The sequence below is a fragment of the Mastomys coucha genome, unplaced genomic scaffold (assembly GCF_008632895.1).
Source record: "Mastomys coucha isolate ucsf_1 unplaced genomic scaffold, UCSF_Mcou_1 pScaffold3, whole genome shotgun sequence".
Classification (NCBI taxonomy): Eukaryota; Metazoa; Chordata; class Mammalia; order Rodentia; family Muridae; genus Mastomys; species Mastomys coucha.
The window spans coordinates 32,665,522-32,673,408 of record NW_022196909.1 but is presented as its reverse complement, the minus strand read 5'-3'; the positions used below and the strand labels follow the sequence as shown (position 1 = coordinate 32,673,408).

Genomic DNA, 7,887 nt, shown 5'->3' with positions numbered 1-7,887 from the left:
ACTAGGGCACTGCTCCACTCCAGAGTCAGAGTGACTAATTTGAAGTTGGGAGTGTGATCCAGCCAGACCAAAGGAACCAATCTAGGAAATCTCCAGGGATCCCATTGCTAAGTTAGGAGGATGCCTTAACACCTTGTCATGCTGCAAGGACTGGTCCAGAACAATGGAACCCATCATAGGGATACAGACCTGGATGATCTAGAGGGAAATGAAGTAAGGACTATAGATCTACCCTAGATCCAGATATCTCAGCTCCAAGCTGCCCAGCTGAGTAAAGATATCCTGGGCTTCAGTCATTTGCAACTAGAAGAGGCCACACTGCTACAGCTGTAGTTGTGTGTCTGTTAAGCGATGCTCATGTGCCAGACATCATGATAAAGGCCCCTGACAAAGGCCATCTCCTTTAGTCCACAGGACAGTCCTGCCTCTGTCCTCCTTGTAGATGGAAGAGGATGCCTGGGCCTCGGAACTGTTACATTCATAAGCTTAAATCTAGCAGGATGACCCTGGGTCATCACTCAGGGTTAGAGTCCATCACGCTGTGTTGAATGTGGTCAGCCTCAGATCAAGAACATTTGGAATAAAACTGCATCTTAGAAGACAGCTTTTATTCGTCATTATCCCACGAACAGTAAGTGTAACAACTATCTACATAGTGTTTAGATGTTATCGAGCACTAAAGTAATCTAGAAGTGACTTAAGGGATGGGGAAGAATGTGTAGGTTCTGTGTAAATACCGCACAGCTTTCTATAAAGGATGTGAGTATCTGTGGATTTTCCTATCTTCGAGGAGTGATAGGAACAACCCCCGCAGAGATCAAGGGTGGCTCTCTTCAAGTGGGCTGGCATTTGTTAATCACGGAGAAGCTGAAGGCACCAGCTTAGGGGGCTTGGAACTTTAGTACTTTATCAAGTTGGTCTTGGCCCGTGGTGGCTATAGATAAAAATCTAAAACTCAAAGCTAGACAGAATTTCACTGTCTATGCATGAAGCCGGTTAGATACTGAGGCCTGTCCACAGGGATCAAGAGCGGCCAGTCCCAAAAGCGTCTTTGAAAAGACAGTAAGGATGTCAGACTGTGGGTGGTATAGTCTCTTATGGGAAGGAAAAGGAAGGTACCAGCTGAAAAAGGAGTTGAGATGATGTGGAGTTAAATGGCCATCGAAAACATGAGGCAGAGATTCACCCTGGAGTCCCCACCAGCCAGCTTTTGCGGCTTGCAAGTGATTTGTCACGGTCTGGCCCCGGGTGAGGTGAGGTCATTGCGGTGAAGGTAGAAAATGATCCCAGCATGTTCTCTGGGCCAGGCCTGGGTCTGCATGTCCTCTGGTCAATTCCTTACCCTCCTCCTGCCCTGCTCTTCTACTGGGGTTGCGGGTGGTGTCTCCTGCAGGCTGCCTTTCCAGGGTTTCTATGTGGCAGAGCGTCTGCTTGGGTGGGTGCAGCCAACGGAAGGCACCAGTGAGTGACCGGCTGGGCTGGTGTGAATGGCTGAGTCTCCTGCCTGACAGACCCAACCGTGGCTCCCTTCTGCCTCCTGACCTCATGACCTAAGACTTTCCCATGGTTCTTAATCTTGGAACTCTTGGTGTCTCAGACTTCTGCCACCCACCATAGCCAATTCTGCTTCAATGTGGTACTGCTTGCTGGTTTCTGGAGTCGAAGGTTGTTATAACATACAAGCTGGTCTCCAGGTCAGCAGCCCTTAAGCTGAGTTCCCCCTGCTTGAAAACAGTCCGGAAACTTTTGCCAGCATTTACATCTTGTCGCACTCCCCACTCCTCCCCTCCCCCCACCTCCCCTCTCCCCATGACTCAGTGGAACCTAAGATCCCTTTCCCCAGCCTCGTTTCCATAGGCTGTTCCTCCAGGCTTAGAGTGACTCATTTGAAGGATTGGCTAAGCTGTGAAGCAAGAGTCATCTCTGAGCACCTTTCTGTCTTCTCAGCGATCATAGTAAATATTGGATTCTGTGTGGGCCGGCTAGAGAAAACATACTTCCCCTCTCACCGGAAGACAGGCATCTCATCATGGCTTCTTGTCACAAATTGCTTTCTCTCGTTTTAAAATCAGGAGACCAGTCTGATTTACGCTGGAATTGGTGGCTGTGGTTAATGGACTCTGCATACTAATTCACCTTCTTACACCAACCATCAGGGGAGGTCTATCATCGGAGTGGAGGTGGTTAGCAATGTTTTTATGCCATGGTGCCGAAAGACATTGATCACCCTCCGTATCTGTTTCATTGAAGCCACTGCATCACAGGAAAATCAACTCCAAGTTCTTCTTTGTGCCCGACATCCACAGACTTTATGTTCATCTTAATCTGCCTCCCCATTCCTGCCGAACTTCACATTTTCCTAAGTCCTTTCTCCCTGGTCTGTTTGAACAACTCCTACCAGAATGGGTCCCTAATGGGCAAGTGAAGCTGTGGTAGCAGCTGACAGGGAGCTGGAAGAGCCAAAGGGGCTGCTTCGGTGGAGGGTTCTGCTGGCTGCAAATTTTGTGCAGTCGGAGCTGGCCAGAGCAGAGGAACCATGGGAGCGTTCACAGGAAGTGGGTGTTTCCTGACCGGCTCACCCATTTCCGACTCTTCCAGCAATTTCATGTCTACAACTAAAGCATTTTGCCTTGTACATTCCTGATGGAGGCCTCTTGAGACAGTGGGTGGGGTTTGTTTTTTCTGTTTGTTTGTTTTGCTTTGTTTTTCAACTTCTGCCAAATGTGTGAGGAGCAAAGACCACAGCGTATGGATGTCCCGGTGTTTTAGAGATGTGTCTTCTGTTGTATTTTTTTTTCCTTTATTTTACTTTTACCTTCCTTTAGTTTATGTCCTCTACTTTTGGATACAGCCACAGTAACCAGATGGGCCTAAAATCCCAACCACTTAAGCAATCTTGGCTCTGACTCCCCTATTGGAATGAGACTCTTGTTAAGACGCTAGGGGGTTGAACTTGATAAACTCTCCTTTTCCTGTGTCTTAAGCAAAAATGAATGGGAGAAGGGGATGTGCGCTGGTTACTTTTCTTGTCATTGTAACAAAATATCCAGCACAAGCCACTTCAGGGAGGAAGGCTCGGTTTCTGCTGACAGGTAGAAGTGTAGCCCATCAGGGCTACAGAGGCAAAGCAACAGGAGCGTGGACTGACTGGTCAGCTGCACCCGAAGTCAGGAGGGAGGGAGGGATGAATGCTGACTCAAGGCTCAGTTTCTCCCGTTCACCCGTCTAGTTCCTCCGCCACCGCGCATTCAGGGTCGGTCTTCCCTCTTCAGTGACGTCTCTCTGAAACTCCTTCCACAGAATTATGACAAAGCAAAAAGGCCCTTGCCAGATGCAGAGGTCCTTACCCCGTGAACCGGTTCCCCAGTCTCCAGCTCCAGTAAACTTCCACTATTCCCGACCTACACAACCTCTATATTCTGTTAAAGAGCGGAATATGAACCAGGGTCAAGACGAAAGCAAGTGCCCTCTGTCTCTCCCTTCCTTCCTAGCCCTGGCTTCTGCTTCACTTGTGGACAGGCCTAGGAGGAGTCACATGACCACACCTACCCAAACAGGCTGCTTATTGCCTAGCTCCAGGAGGCAACATGCCTACAAGATCTGAAGTTAGACACGGTTCAGTAGACCCAGGAAGTCATGGCGGCCTTGTTTTTTTCTGGTTTCACTTGTTACATCCAGACTTTAAAAAAAAAAAAAAAAAAGACCTCTTTCCGCTCCCCTCACCTCCTTGTACAAACGTTCAAATGTTTTTAAGAAAGATGGGGTGCTGTCTATTTCAGAAAGCTTTATGTGCGGCTAAATGAACTGACAAGAAAGCGATTTATGTTACTTGGGGGCTGGGGGAAGTCTTCATAAAGACAATGTACCATTATTTTAAAGTTGGCACGAATAAAATTATTCTCTGGAAATGAAACATTTACCCCGTATGAACTAAAACTAACTTATTCCATCTGCCGGGATAGCCATGAACATTAGCGAGAGCGAATGTGTTCTGGGGTCCCCCACAAATGAGGCTGGCCTCGAATCAGCCATAGTTTGGAAAAATGATGGGTCATAAGTAGTCTTAGAATGAGTGTGACTTCTCTGGTAGTGTATAGTTCAGGAGCCGAGGGTTGGACCCTTTGTCATTCTTGGAGCATGCGTCCTCAGGAAAGGCCAGAAGCTCAGGTGGCAGGGGTGGGGGTGGGGTGAACGTGGTGATGCTGGAGGTTACAGAATGTGGTCTTTAAGAACCAGATCAGCCCGGAAAGAAAGGAGAGTGGGTCAATTCAAAGCAAAAGACAGTCTTAGGGATGTTTGTTTGTTTGTTTGTTTGTTTTTATAAGAAACTGTATTGGTCCCAAAAGGCGAGCTGGGAGGGCTAAGCCGCAAGTTAACAGAGGCAAAAGAGAAAAAAATTGGGGATGCTAAAGGGATAGTGAACACATGATGAGGGTGGAGAATCTTCATAGAGGAAAAGGACAGTGGGTTGGTGCAGTGGAATCGTGGCAGACCCGGGATGACTATGGGTACACCGCCTCAGACCCCTAGAATGCCAGCTTCCTGTGACCGTCAAGCGAGCATGTGTGGAATATGGGGAATAAGCCTATCTCCCCACCCCTGCTGCTGGTCCCAACCTTAGAGGATCTGAAAATCATTTTTAATTCTTTCTTCGTAGTCTGGTACTTCTCTCAGTATATAATTTCCCACGTGGGACATGCTGCTTTGCCAAGTAAATAGCCTGTTCCTTAAAGCATGTCCAAATTGAACTTTTTTTCTTTTCTCCAAGCTGTGTCTGTGACTCAGCGAAGAAGAAGAAGACGACAAACGGACCACCTAAAGGCTGGGCATCTTTCAAATCAGATGCCAAAGCAGGGAGCTGCCAAGTGGAAGGCTCATCACGCAGGTGATTCACATTGACACCAGAGTTGTTTGTTTTTATTCAGGTGCTAATGGATGTGTTAAAGGGACAGTGTTGGCATCCAAACATAGCCTCAGCTGTCCTGAGTTACCAACACTAGTATGGCCTGTCCACTCCCAAACAGGGTCAGCGAGTCGCCGCCCTTCCTTCTTATAGGCAAGCTGGCATTTGTCTCTCCCTCTTCCACTCATGTTTCTCTTTGACTTCTAAGTGAATAAATCTAATGATGGGTCTTCTGCAAAATGTTGAAGACAGTAAGATTTTCTGCGGCTTGTTGATGTGGAGGAGGAGGAGGAGGAGGGAGACCAAGCAAGATGAAGAAATCCCTCTTCCCCAGCTGGAGATGTGTCCCATGGGGAAACCCTGCAACTGAAGGTCGCAGTCTCCTCTGAGGTCCAGGCAAAATGGAAGATGCCCTTGACTGTCTCTGACCTTGTCTGGGGAGTCTGACCCCTCACACCCTCCCCCCACACCCTCTACCAGGAGAAGGCCTAGTAGTCCTTGGCAAACTTACAAGTTCAACTTCCTCTGCCACCAAGAACCCACCTGGCAAGTACCTGGGATTCCTAAAAGACCTCGCGGTACAAATGAGGTATTCCAGGTACTTTTAAACTCTAGCCAATGAAACTTCACCCTAAGGAGAACTCCTTCCCACTCTCCAAGGTCCATCCATATATACCTCCAAGGACCTCTCCAAGGTCCATTATATACCCAAAATAAAGGTATGTGCCCAAGCTAAAATGGCCTAAGAGAGCTGTTTCATTGAAGACTGTTAAAGGCCTCCATCTCCCCACCCCTGTAACACTAAGATCCTTTGGACACCCCGAGAGGGAGAAAGCAAAGGACGTGGAACCACAGCTGGACACACCCAACATGCATACCACAGTGTCCCTGGGGGAGAAACCTTTTTTGGTTTGTGGAAAACCCTGGTTTCCATTTTACATGATGGCCAAAAAAAAAAAAAAAAGGAAAGAAGAAAGGTAGAAAAGAAGGAGGAAAGAGGGAAGGAGGGAGGAGGGAAGGAAGGAGGAGGGAAGGAGGGAGGAGAGAGGGAGGAGGGAGAAAGGAAGGGAGGGAGGGAGAAAGGAAGGGAGGAAGGGAAGGAGGGAGGGAGGGGGAAGAAAGGAATGTAAGCAGAGAAAAGAAAAGAAGAGGGAATGTGAAGGGAGGAGAGGGGAAGGAGAGGGGAAGGGAGAGGTAGAGAGGAGTAGAGAGGAGAGGAAAGCCCTTTACAGAGGTTAGGAGATGGGATGGTCCTACAATACATATGAAAATGGTCCCTAAGAGGTCCTGAGTGGAAGAGAGGGAAAATTATTGAGGAGAAGAATTGGGAAGGTTGTTCGTGCCTCTATAAGGACATCCAAACTTGACTTCAAAGGCGGATGAGTCTTGGAAGTCAGTATACGTGGGGGTGAAACACGGAATTGAACCGAGGGTGTGACAAAAAGCTGGGCAGAGAGAAGCTCAAATACATGTACCGCAAGTTCAGTTCCAATGGAGAGAGCCATTTCCCAGCAGCCCTTGGGACTGCTTTCTACTGTGCTACTAGTGGGATGAATCAACTCTTCTCCCTACCCTACCTTGCATCTCATATGAAACTTACCCTCCTCACTCTCTGGATGTCACCCGGATAGTCTCCAGAAGAGGGGGTGTTATATAACTGTCTGAAGTACCACAGAACATGAAATAATAAACAAGGCATGTAAATGGCAAGGCGTGAGTCATGGCTCCCTTTGTCCTTACCTTCGTCCCTACGTTTTAAAAATTGCATATTTTCCCCGCATGATAGAAATTTAAAACCAAACAAAAACCCAGTAAAACTCCTCTAAGTGCCCTCTCATGAAGGAACCTATTTATTACGTCAGGTTATACCTAAGCAACCACTACTGAAATGGCAGTCAACATGTTTTTCGGGGTTTTCTTTTGTTTTGTTTTTTGAGAATCTATTGTGTGCTCAGCACTCACATCCACCTACTTCCATCTCTATTTCAGAGACAATAAAACCAAAAATAGAGAGGTTAGATGATGTATCCATGGTCACCAGGGCACCAATTGTTCTGCTGGAGACTGAATCTGCTTTTATTCATTAAATACAGCATCCTTTCCCTGTCCACCCAGCCCCGCCCCGCCCCACTCTCCCCTGAGAATAGAATTTTCAAGAGCTTACTAAGCCACACTTGGAGCTGGCCACCTATGTCACCCATGGAAACTTCCTGTTAGAAGATTCTAGGTGTTACCTAGAGTCTTTTTTTGTTTTCGCTTACCCACATCCAAAACTTTGATAAACGAATCTTCCCTTTCTTAGATTGGACCCATCTACGACCTTCTCAATAAGCAGAGAAAGGTATTAAAATGTGAACCAGCCATGTGGCTGAGGAAGGCCGGAAACAATTATGTGTACTTTTAACTCCTGCAAAAGGAATGAATTAATGACTCAGTCCAAAATATTACTACATACAAGATCAATCTGGAGGCAGAGAAGCCAAGTAAAGCTTTGATTGAGTAGTAGACAAATACGTGGGCTAAGGTTAATTTGTGAAATAAGCACTTCAAAATTGTAAGAAGGAAGGATTCTTCTGAACCTTCTAGAACCCAGTGGAATATTTTGGAGTGTCATCTTCTCTCCAAAGATAAACAGGACTTGAGACAAATATGGTATTTAAATCAGATCGGGGCTAGGCTGTGAGGACACAGTCACACAAAAAAGACCAATCACTTTACTTAGAGATTAGGACTGATAGGATTCCAGGAGAGGCAGGTAAATCAGTCAGTAAAGAATGTCAATATTCACTTACATAAGAAGAAATAAATCTTGAGAATAAGAACACCAAGACACCTTCTTCATTTGATAAAAGGTTTCTCTAACAGACATATTAAAAGTCACATATAGTTTTGAAATTGCATTATGTGTGTGCGCGCGCACGCGTGCGTGCATGCGTGTGGGGGGGGCAAGAAGATGGGGAGGGGAGGGAGACGGAGAGGGAGGA

The 7,887-nt window shown here is 46.8% G+C and overlaps 1 long non-coding RNA gene across 1 annotated transcript; it reads left to right on the top strand.

The window, feature by feature from the left end:
• On the top strand, positions 1-5,641 carry LOC116075255. The gene is made up of 2 exons (XR_004112490.1): positions 1-631; positions 4,769-5,641. It is a non-coding gene; the product is annotated as an uncharacterized LOC116075255 (long non-coding RNA).
• The last annotated feature ends 2,246 nt before the right edge of the window (positions 5,642-7,887 follow it).